Source organism: Podarcis cretensis (genome assembly GCF_951804945.1).
Source record: "Podarcis cretensis genome assembly, chromosome: 2".
NCBI lineage: Eukaryota > Metazoa > Chordata > Lepidosauria > Squamata > Lacertidae > Podarcis > Podarcis cretensis.
Window position 1 is genome coordinate 8,940,772 of NC_137171.1, and position 12,226 is coordinate 8,952,997.

General features: G+C 44.3%; 1 protein-coding gene across 2 annotated transcripts in view; it reads right to left on the reverse strand.

Moving 5' to 3' along the window:
- Positions 1–2,511: 2,511 nt before the first annotated feature.
- Positions 2,512–12,226, reverse strand: part of LOC307210707 (claudin-34-like) — a 219,286-nt gene continuing 209,571 nt past the window's right edge. Inside the window, exons 1-2 of one of the 2 annotated variants that reach the window (XR_013836088.1) lie at positions 4,185–4,989; positions 2,512–3,807 (exon numbers count right to left, since the gene is read on the reverse strand). The gene's annotated coding sequence lies outside the window, so the exon portion shown is untranslated. Of the gene's footprint in view, positions 3,808–4,184; positions 4,990–12,226 lie in introns of those variants that run through there. The other variant, XR_013836087.1, reaches the window with a different exon arrangement.

The following is a 12,226-nucleotide window of genomic DNA, read 5'->3' on the forward strand; positions in this document are numbered from 1 at the left end:
ACAAAGCTCTCAAAACCAGGAGCTACACTGAAGAACTGTAGTCTACAGACTGTAAGCTCTAAAATAAAAACAGAAAATTCTCAAACTCTTTTGAAGGTGTAGCTACAGATGCTGTTCCTTATTGGCTGTTCTTTTCATTCTACAACTGCAGGTTCTTGAGAGTTGTGTCAATGAATTCTCAGACTCCTTTTCAGATTATCTGGAAGAAATCTTTCTATGTTTGTTTCACTTCATATATATATATATATAGTAGGTTCATTTTAATTGTTCAAAAATCTTAGACAAACTTTGTTTTGTGTTCAAATTCAGACATTTACAGTATTAAACCACTCCTTAGAACTTTTAAAGTTCAAAGCACAAACTACTGATTTTGACAAATATCTGTGAGAGAAGCTATTACGTAACTGTAATAAGAACAGATTGCAGAGAGGAGGCCGGTAATAATTTCATATAAAGATAGCAGTTTCACATTTTGTGTTTTTCATTCCCCCCCCCTCCCTCCCCTGCAAGGCACCTGTTTTGGAAAGTTGAACTTAGCAGTTTTGGGGAGAGGAGTGCTAGTAGCTAGCCATGCCTAGGGCACAAAATAGCCTGGCCAACAAACAAGGCCAACAAACACAACAAGGAAAAACATCAATGGGCTGCACGCCAGCTGGGGAACCCTAGCTTCTACTGAGAGCTCCTCACCCAAGCCAAGAAGGGCTCCTGTGCTCTTCTGTGCAATGCTAAGTGCAAGATGTTGGTCTTTGTGACCTTGAGGCACATGCCAGAGGCACTGACGACAGAGAAGTAGCTGGTGAGTAGTTGCTTGACCGAGGGGGAGAGGACAGCAGAACAGGGGGCTCCTTCTGCTCCTCCCAAACACACTCCCACCATCCAATTATACAAAACAAAAAAAATTCCTTCCAGTAGCACCTTAAAGACCAACTAAGTTAGTTCTTGGTATGAGCTTTCGTGTGCATGCACACTTCTTCAGATACCAGGTATTCTTCAGGTATCTGAAGAATTCTTCAGGTATCTGAAGAAGTGTGCATGCACACGAAAGCTCATACCAAGAACTAACTTAGTTGGTCTTTAAGGTGCTACTGGAAGGAATTTTTTTTGTTTTGACTATGGCAGACCAACACGGCTACCTATCTGTAACATCCAATTATACGGTCACGTTCCAGAGATTGCATCTGCAGGTTCAGGTGACTCAAATCTATGTACAGTATTGACATGCACAGGGGACAGAAAATAGTTTAAAGATTCTGTCCCGCAACTAGTCGGGCTGAGCAATATATCGACCATATTGCCACTTTGGTTTCATAATATTTGACCTGCCAATATATTGCAAATCATGAAGTGTGTGAGTGTGTGTTGTTTAAAAATCACAAGGTGGGGAAAACTGTGAAGCCAGCCAATGCCTCTACAGAGCTCCATCCTTATTTCAGATATTTCCATATATCAATATATTCCAATATTTAGCAGTTTGCTACTCCCTGTTGCAGGGAGTAACATGTATGATAGTATGTTTTGGGCTTTCCTCCATCCCCATTTCACAGGATTCCTCTGGAATGGCAAAATCTTCTGCATGGCTTTTTAAAAATTACCCAAATACTCTAATGCAAGAAGTTGCAGTGACAATGCAGTGAGATTCTACTCAGAGTAAGCCTATTGGAATGAATGGGATTGAATTAGTTGTGTCCTTTAGTTTTTGCTTTTTATCTAGATAATACCTAATAAGGGGTAGGGATTGGTTTGGTTTCTTTCTGTTCTGGTTTTTATTAAGTATTCTGTTGTGTTGTTGTTGTTGTTGTTGTTGTTAAAATTCCACAAATTGCACATCAGGATTCGTTACATAGTAAGTCCCCCCCCCCCCATTTTCTATTATCTGCTTCCCATCCCATTTCCTAAGATGTTTTTTTCTTTTCCACCCTTAGCTGCAACTTATCTTCCCTCTTTTATATCAGAACTCTAATGCTCTATTAGAATTAAAAGAGGAGGAAACCCAGCCGGATGGGCAGGGTCTAACTAAATTATTATGGTTGTCTTATTTATTTGTGTTTTTATCTTGTATAAAAAATAAAACTCCCCAAAAACCCAAAGTTGAAGCAAGAAGGAATCTTCAAATATTAAATAAATGCAAGGAGTGAATTGCCAGGACTTGGAAGCTCCCTGGTGATGAATTCACTCTTTCCACCCACCCACCCACCCCCTTTCAAAAATGTGCATGGAATGAATGAGCTGGCATTCAAATCTATTCTTTAAAAAAGCATGTTTTCTATTATTACTGGGTCCATTCTGACAAATATTGGGTCCATTCTCTCACTTCTGCCCCTTCTTGATTCCCTCATTTCTGGGGGTTGGACTAGATGACCCATGGGCTCCCTTCCAACTCTTCCGTTCTGCGATTCTCTCGCCTACAATTCCGACATCCGCTTCAGGTGAACCTGAACAGACAACACTGACACCAAACCCTACATATAGTAAGTAAAATAGAAAAATCACCACCCGACCCCACCCCCCACCCATCATTACCCCCCTCCACCTATTTCCCCTTTTCTTCCTAATGTCTCAACAAATGAAAATGATTTGTAAAAATGTTACATGGGGGAAAAACATGAGAGAGAGAGAGAGAGACATTGCACACTTTTGTAAATCAACAAAATCTTTAATAAATAAATATATAACTACTAGTCATAAAAAAGGGCCTCCTCACCTGAAGGACATCAAAGCCCACCTGAAGTCCCAAAACAAAACTATCAGATCCTGATCCACGCAGATCCATCTGTGTATGGAGCGATCTGTGTGGATCTGCATCTGATAGTTTACCACTCCCTGTTGTAGGGAATCACATATATAATTGTATGTTTGGGGACATCAGGTGGGCTTTGATGTCCTTCAGGTGAGCCTTGGGGTGTATGGCTTTCCTCCATCTCCTCTTCGCAGGTTTCCTCTGGAATGACAAAATCTTCCGCATGGCTTTCCTCCATCTCATCTGTGGATTTCTCTTCAATTACGAGATCCAGCAGAGAACCACACTTTCCGCAAGTAGTTAGACTCTCGCTTTTTGCCGCGCTTCTTGGGGTGATCAGCCTTACAGTTGCTATTTGACATTTATCTGTTGCGGTGGTCTTGACGCAAAATCTCTCAATCCCAACCAATGCTGCACTCAGCAGCTGGAAACCTGCAGCGATATAGCCTAGATAAATAGAAGGTCCAATATGCTGCTCACTGGGAATTTGAGGCAATTCAAAAGTTTCGGGGAAGTCAATTTCCCCATTATGTAAGACAGCAGACATGTTCCATACCACGGAAATCAGGACGAGTATCCCTGCAACTAAGTTCAGAAAAGCTGCAAGCCTGAAAAAGGTTAACACAAAATTCTTATGTTTTCTGGGCTCGAACACATTATACAAGGCAAATGAAATTAATCCTAGAGCCGCTGAATTCATAATGGAAGCTAATGCCATTAAGTCCTGTGCAATAAAAATTTCCCTCGGGAGGCTTGGATGTTGCTCATTGAGATCTTCGCAATGCCAAAAAGAGTTGCCGTCGTTAGAAGGGTCTTTCCAAAAGCAGACCTGCCAGATTCCAATCCAGATGTTTCCAGAGCCGATTCCCTTGATGTTTTCCACACGCCACACTCGCCAGTTGACAACGGCTGTTGAGGCAATGCACATAATCCAGGCCGCAATATCTATCAGGAATGCACACAACTGGAGACCGGACACTAATCTCAGCCACCTGACTGCCAGGGAGCCTTCTCTCACCCGCATGGGGGGTTTGGAGAGGAGGGGACCAGGGGAGACATTGGCAGACATCCTGGAAACAAAAGAGGAGACAACATGCAGTGAGAGAGGGAATAACAAGCATGTCTAGTCATTGAAGGACATCCTTCCTCCTGCATTCTTCCTTCCATGCACCGAAAGAAGCAACAAAAGAAAGAGTTCCCCTGCTCTCTCCCACCCCCTGGTTAGGTAGAGACATCTGATCCACACATACTTTCTTCCAGCAAACTGCTATTGATTTAATCTACTGCTGCATTGTTCCTGTGAAAATGGCCAGAACCTCAGCAACCTGTTGTGGATGGGAGGTGCTCATGATTCGCTGTTCTGCTATCTGCTACTGAAGCTATCCTTGTCCACCGAGCACAAACACAGCTGATGGCATAGTGCGGAATGTTTAATCCATAAACTTACTTGAAATGCCTTCCTCAGCTAGAGTCTAGCGTGCCAGGAACAGAGCAGGTATTTGCTAGGTGCTCCTGAGCTTCAAGAAGACTGAGCTGTTGGCCACTGAGCTGACGTTCGCCTGAGCAGCCGGCCAGCCACAGGAGCAACTGCTCTGCAGAATTCTTAGGTCAGTTACAGTTACAGTTAGAATCCTGACAACAACACAAATCAAAACTCCAGGGTACTGGTCATTTGAAACATCAGGAAAGTGGAAAATGGGAGGGAACTCGGTTCCCTTCTTTCCCAATGCAGAGTGTCTTTTCCAGGACACTGTGCAGTTAAAACGCGTTCTTCCTGAAGTCAGATTCAGAGCAGTTCCAGCAGTAAAAATGGTGATAAAGTATGTGTATCTCAGTACAGATTTGTTTGATGGGCCTGAATGCATTTCATAAAGGATCTCCATGTACAAGAAAGGCTAATAGCATGAGGCCCTGAACCATAAGAATTGCCGTGGCAAAATTGTTGAAGACTCCTTACAAACCTCTCATTCTTCTTCCCCATCACATCTTGTTTGGATATTATAGTAAGGGAGAAGATCTTAGCTCTTTTCCTTTGCACTGGGACCACATGGAATTTGTGCCATGGGACCCCATCACTCACACCAATACAGGCAACACCATTTTCAGAACCTAGTTGCCCATGATTTAAAATCACTTTTCTAAGACACTTCCGTCGAAATATTTGTGTTGCTTTCTTTCCTTTCCTTTCTGTGTTGATGCTCCGAATGTGAGCTGCTCAGCTGCATGCAGTTTCCACTGAAGTGTGTGTGTGTGTGTGATTTCACCTGAAATAACTTTGGGAGCCAGCCTTTAGAAATCTAAAGTAGATATCAAATTCAGAGGAATTAAAAGCTGTCATCTTTTTGACTATTTTAAGCACCTTAGAACATACACAAATGTTAATGTTTGAAGGAAGGCAGCACATCGAGCATTGGAGCCATCCATTCATTTCAGGAGTTGTGACCATTGATAAGATGAAGCACTTTCACATCGCATGGCAGTGTGCAGTGCTTTTAAAAAGGTAAAGGTAAAGGACCCCTGACAGTTAAGTCCAGTCACGGCTCTGGGGTTGCGGCACTCATCTGGCTTTACTGGCCCAGGGAGCCGATGTTGGTCCGCAGACAGTTTTTCCGGGTCATACGGCGAGCATGACTAAGCCGCTTCTGGCAAAACCACAGCAGCGCACAGAAACGGCGTTTACTGTCCCTCCAGAGCGGTACCTATTTATCTACTTGCACTTTGACGTGGTTTGGAACTGCTAGGTTGGCAGGAGCAGGGACCGAGCAACGGGAGCTCACCCCGTCAAATACGCAAGTCCAGTTCTGTATCTGCATGACATCATCGACACCCAAATGCTCTCCCGTTCTGTTTCCCCCACTTAATCCGGATACACCATCTCCACTGAAAACTCTGCTCAGTGACACCCATCCAATAGAAAAGTGCTGACCGTCTTCATGCAGATACACTTCCGTGCAGGGGTTTGGCTGACAAGTTCTTCCCAAGTGCAGGGATGCAGAACATCCCGTGCTCCTATTAATATACAAAGTGGGGTATTTCATATGATAAGAACAGAAGAAGCTGCCTTATACGGAGCCAGACCAATTCTGAGAAAGTGCTACATGGGCCAGTCCACCAATTGGCTACCAATGAGAACAAAGCAAAACACAAAATGGCTGCCATGGTGGATGGCAAAAAATGGCTGCCATATGGTGTGGTATGAATAAATTTGCCTGGCTGTGAGTGTGAAGGCCACTCCCTACAAAGCCCTTTTCACCTGGCCTAGGCCTAGACTCACTAGCCCTGCAAAAGAGGCTCCCCTTGATGCCGGAGGAACATCGCCTGGCTGTGGGGCATGATTCAAAACTTTTGTGGGATAAGGCTGGTGGTATTCAATGGGAAGCAGCAAACGCAGTATTCCGAAAGGCAATGAGGTTTTGCTGCGCATGCTCTATACTGCTACATGAATTGTGCAAATAGGCAGCAGAGTAGGGTGCCAGGTCCCCCCCTCTGCCACAGGCCCTTCACCTGCTGTATTTTTCTTTGGGTAATATTCCAAATCTCCTGGCTCCTCCTTCTCTGCAGAACCTAAGGGAGCAGCACCAAGTTCTCCGTCACCCTCCCAGATCTCCACCCTTTTAGTTCTTGGGCATCCTGGCTTTGTGATTAGAAAATTTCCCCAAGAACAAAAACAGTTACAGTGGCCTCAGATGCTCCTTTGAAGCAGTAATTTGGAAGATCCTAACATCTTCTCTGCACGTCACTCTAGGCAGCTGTACGCATGAAGGCGGTTTCTGCAGCAGAATTCTCCACAGAGTGCACAACTGGAGAAGTGCCTTTGTAACTCTTTGAGTTTTCAGGATGCCAGGAACGATTTGCACAGTTAACCCAAAAGATGAGCAAAAGATGCATGTGCAGGATCAAAACAAAGGTTTGTCCTGGAATATCAGTTCTGGGAGGGGGGAAGAGCTAAGTGCCTTCATGCGCTGCCCGGAAGCTTCCTTGAATCATCCGTCCGGTTTTTGTGGACATCAGTGCCTTGGACTAGAATGGGCTATCGGTCTGTTTGCATGATCTTAAGCAATTGTGAGGTTGGGTAACTCGCAATCTGAACAGCAGTGCCTTTTCCTAGAAAGTCAAACATATTTTCTGTTTCTGTGAGATTAAGCTTTACTTAGAATAAGATACATTCTCCCCAAATCGCAGTCTCCCTCTGTCCTCATCTACCACAGTCCACAAAAGTCTGGGTGTCTTTTTCTGTCGACCTTGTGCTTTCCAAACAACTGGCCTCCTCCCAAACCGTAGTGATTATATACTGGGATGGATCTCGTACACAGAAAACCACAAGAATAATTCATTTCCGCAGCAACTATTAACAGCCCCTCCCCCCAAAAAATCTCTGAGAATTCCAAAGAGCTCAATGTGGTTTCCAAAACCCTGAGAAAGCTGCAGTTCCCAGCACCTTTAACAAACTACAGTTCCCAGGATTCTTGGTGTACGGTACGGCTACCGGCGTTGCAAAATGAAGTTCACAGACCTAAAAAGAAAGCTGGTTTAAGCAGGAATATAGGTCCCCAATTAAGGGCTGCTTTAAGCAGGAAGGTGGAGAGGCAGTGCGGCCTAGTGGTTAGACTGCCAGACTTGGGCCTGGGAGGTATTGGGGTTCAATTCCCCTGCTCGGCTATGAAGCCACATCTAAAAGAGCATAGAAAAAAACAAGACCACAAAATGATATAAGCATGTCCCCCCGCTATGCAGCCTCCTTTGAACAGATGTGAGGAGGCTCGGTGTGCCATCCTGCCCAGGGCTGGGCGATGTCTGGTTTTCAATGTCAGCCGATGAGCAGGGCTTAAATTCTGCTCAGTTGGGCGGGATTCCAAGCAAACCCCTTCCTGATTCAGTTTGTCTGGATCTCTCTCCTAAACAGTCCCCCTTCTTCGTTTTAGCAGGGGAATCCAGTCTCATTCAGGCAGGGGGCTGCCTTGAATTTCCTGCTGAAACCCCCAAGTTGTCCAACTCTATTTTAGCTGAAATCCCATCTTGATTGAGGAAGGGGGTTTGCATTAGAAGTGGGACGGGCGGGGAGGGGGGATAGTTTCTAGCAGCAGTACCTCCCCAGGTGCTTTGAGGACCTATTACTAATTGATTGATTGATTTTCTATACATACCTTTTGCAAACAGATCTTTTTAAAAAAAGAAATACAGTAAGCCACACATTTTCTGTGAATTACCCCCCATGACCATTCCAAAGCTAATAGTAATAGTAATAATAATAATAATAATAATAATAATAATAATAGTAATAGCAACATAGGGACGCGGGTGGCACTGTGGGTTAAACCACAGAGCCTAAGACTTGCTGATCAGAAGGTCGGAGGTTCGAATCCCGGCGACGGGGTGAGCTCCCGTTGCTTGGTCTCAGAACCTGCCAACCTAGCAGTTCAAAAACACGTCAAAGTGCAAGTAGATAAATAGGTACCGCTCCGGTGGGAAGGTAAACTTCTGGTTTGCCAGAAGTGGCTTAGTCATGCTGGCCACATGACCCGGAAGCTGTACGCCGGCTCCCTTGGCCAATAAAGCGAGATGAGCGCCGCAACCCCAGAGTCGGCCACAACTGGACCTAATGGTCAGGGGTCCCTTTACCTTTACCTTTAATAGCAGTTTATTGGGCCTTAACTCTGCATAGGGAGGAAACAGGGGTGGGCTGTCTAAAATAATTGTGCCCGGAAAAGGGTGGTGGTGGACAAGAGAGGTTTAGGAGTGAAACAGTGACCCCTCCCTTCCCCCAGCTTAATCCGCAGCTAAATTTGATGTGAAATGTGCTTTTCTTAAAAAACAAAACAAAAAGCCAGCCACAGGGACAGTTGAAGGAACAATATTTTGGGGGCTGGGGAGATAGCTCCATTAGAGGTTCCACACTGTTAAATTCCGAGTTGAGAGACTACAGGTACAGGTCCCCCCGCAGGTCCATGTGGTCAGTATAAGAAGGAAATTCCAGCAAACAAGCAATTAGGAGCAAAACAGCAGTAGACTCAGAGCCTTTATTGTTGCGCAACAGGTTCAACAGCAGCCAGTGAACCCAGAGCATGGGGCCACATTGACTTTGAAAACTTTCCCACCGTGTGTCAGAATACAGTTTGCACAACATCATCAAGACATCATTGCTACATCACTAACATGTCACAAAAGGGGAGGGTTACACAAGATTAGCATAGACAGCTATGTCAGGGCAACACCCAAGTACAGTATAAGCTTAACATCATAGGTAAACATGTCTTAAGTACCCACCACCCAAAGTACAACAGAACTTCCTTGGCATGTCTGGAGCCGGAGGCAAGTCTGGGGATGAGATTTGGCTTCCCTTGGAGAGCAAGGAGCCCAGCAATTGTCACCTCTGTGCATTTCCTGGGGCAGGAGGTGTGTACCCATGTCTTCAAGCTTGGGGAGGTGGAAGGGGAAAGAGTCTTTTTTCCAAGGGCAAAATGGTGCTGGAATGGAGGAACTTGGCAAAGGGGTTGATTTTATAGGATTCATAAAGCTTGGTATCTTCCCTGAGCTGTCCGGTCGAAAAGGATAGGTTCATGCATAATGTTTGTAGCATTTAAGAACTTTAAAGATGTGCCCCCCCCCCCCCGTAGGTTCCGTAGGAACCGCAAATATTTTCTCCGCATTTAACTACAGTTCAGACATAGACATATTTCCCACCCCCTTTAGTCCCATATGTTATATAGATATGCACTTATAAGCAACCTGGTACATCACAACACTCAAGTCCCTTCCAAGCAAACCTACACTGTCAATTTTTAAAAAATATAAAAACCAAGGGTTTTCTAATTTCATTTCCGTGCACAAGAGTGTAGTCCTCATGATAAACCTTCTTTTGGGTTGCGGAATTGTGCTTAAAGCAAACGCATGCATATGCACATCCTGGAAGCTACAGGTCCCAGCACCCTTAAACTACAGTTCTCAGCTCCCTTGGCACACTGCGCTTTCCAGAGCCCCGAAGAAACTACAGTTCCCGACGCCCTTAACAAACTGTAGAGATCTGCATGGATCTGGATCTGATAGTTTACTCTTTACAGTTGAAGGGAATCACATGGAGGCCACTTTTACGTGTTCTCTAGCATTTGTGTCCTAGTTCCCTATAGCTTGTTCCTCTTCTGGATTTCTTTCCTATGTGTACTCATAGATGTACATTTTTGGTCAGCTCTTTCATTTCTCTGGAGGAGTGTTTATTGGTAGTGCCTTGAATAAATAGACAAATTTGGGATTTTTTCCTTTTAATGTTATAGGATATCATCAATAGACATGGACATGCTCCATCTTGACAATATCCTTCTTCAACTGTGGTGCCCAGAACTGGACACATTATTTTAGCTGTGGTCTGACTAACCAGAATAGTGTGGTAGCATTCCTTCGCTTGATCTAGACACTATACTCCTACTGATGCAGCCCAGAATTGCATTGGCGTTCTTAGCTGCCACATCACACTGTTGACTCGTGTTCAGCTTGTGGTCGACTAAGACTCCCAGATCCCTTTCACAGGTACTGCTGTCAAGCCAAGTGTCCCCCACCTGTGCATTTCATTTTTTTAAAGCCAGGTGTAGTACCTTACATTTCTCCCTATGGAACTCCATATTGTTGGTTTTGGCCCAGCTCTCTAGGCTATTCAGGTCATTTTGAATTCTGACCCTGCCCTCTGGTGTATTAGCAACCCCTCCCAGTTTGCAGTCATTTGCAAATTTGATTAGCATGCCCTCTATTCCATCATCCAAATCATTTATAAAAGTATTGAATAGCACCAGGCCCAGGGCAGAACCTTGTGGAACCCCAATAGTCATTTTTTTCCGGGATGAAGATGAGCCACTGATGAGCACTCTTTGGGTTCAGCCCGTCAACCAGTTACAAATCCACCTAACAGTAGCTTTGTCTAGCCCACATTTTACTAGCTTTTTTGCAATAATATCATGGGGGACCTTTTCAAAGGCCTTACTGCAGTCAAGGTAAGCTGGTACAAGGGAAAGCAGGATTGTAATTACCGTAAAAATTACTGATCACTTTGGATCAGCAGTCTCAACGCTATGTGGGGAGAGCCACGTGTTCCTTTGGAAGGCAGGTGGAATACAGTGCGATATACGAGCAGCTGTTTTAAAAGATGTAACTGTAGCTTAAAATCCAGTATCAGGAAAAAGTAAAAATAGATGGTCCCTGTGTGGATAGTCACGTCTGCATGATGGGGCCACCTCCAGTGACCATGTGGCCTGATATAAGAGGGTTCTAAAATCAATCCTGAAAGTAGACTGATTGAGAATGACACACACATAGCTTTTGCTCTTCCATTAACGGGGTGAGCTGAAGCAAATTCTTGCCTCCCTTTGGGCTTAGCAATACTTTCTACAGCATTCTTGTTGAAGGGCATTGGAGAGTTAGGTGAGGGTCACTTTTCTGTTTTTCCACCAAATCCCCAGGCAAGAATGCTACAGCATCAGCCCCAAACACTCAGTCTCATAACAAAAAATACTCAACAGAGTTAGGGCTGAGGGTAGGAGAATCAGTCCTCTAGAAGCTGACCCTTTTGGTCATTTTGATCATGGAGCCAAATATCTCTTCCCAAGTTTTAAGAGTCTAAACAAGTAAAGAACAAGCTTGCCCTTTACATGCAAAAGCCCTTAAATTCAGCCCATTGGGCAACAGATCATGGGGCTGGGAGGAGGGAGGTAAGGACTAGCACATTCTCTGCCCTCCACCTCCAACAGCTACACCTGAAAGATTCATGATGGGGTTCGATTTGAGAAGCTGAATGTTTATAAAGGCACTTAGCCGATTTCTACAGAAACTGCTCTATGGTCTCTGTGTTGGGAAATGGGAACAGATCTTGCTCATCACCAACTTTCCCAGTTGCAGTTCGCAGTTTCAAAATCTATTTGGCCACAGTGGATTGACAGTCTGGACACACGAAAACCTCTGGAAAATCTTTTGAATCAATGCCTATCTGAAAGCAGTGGTATTATTTCCAATTCTAGGTAGTTTGCTATTGGAGAAATACCATATATTTATATAGATTTCTTCTACTATATATTACTTCCGGGTTTCACCACTCGCACATGCGCAGAAGCGCCAAATTGCACCTGTGCAGGCGTGGCGCTTCAGGATGCGAACGCTGTGGATTGCGGACGTGCCTCAGACACGGGTTATGTCTGCAACCCGAGGTTCCACTGTACCAATTTTGTTTTAGGGCTTAACTTGCAGTAAATGTTATTCCTTTATTCATAATTGTTCTCATTGTTCCACTGTAAACTGCTCTTAAAATTTTTGCATCCATTTTGTCATATAAGGTTTTGCTTGTTCGGGCTCAGTGTCATATTTGAGTAATAGTTTATAAATTTTACCCAAAAGGTAGAACTCTGTTATGATGGACTTAAATTCTGTCTTTTCACTGATTTAAATGTTTGCCATACAGTCTTTCTTGAATCTGGATATTAGTTGACAGTATGTAAGCAGTTTCATATTTTT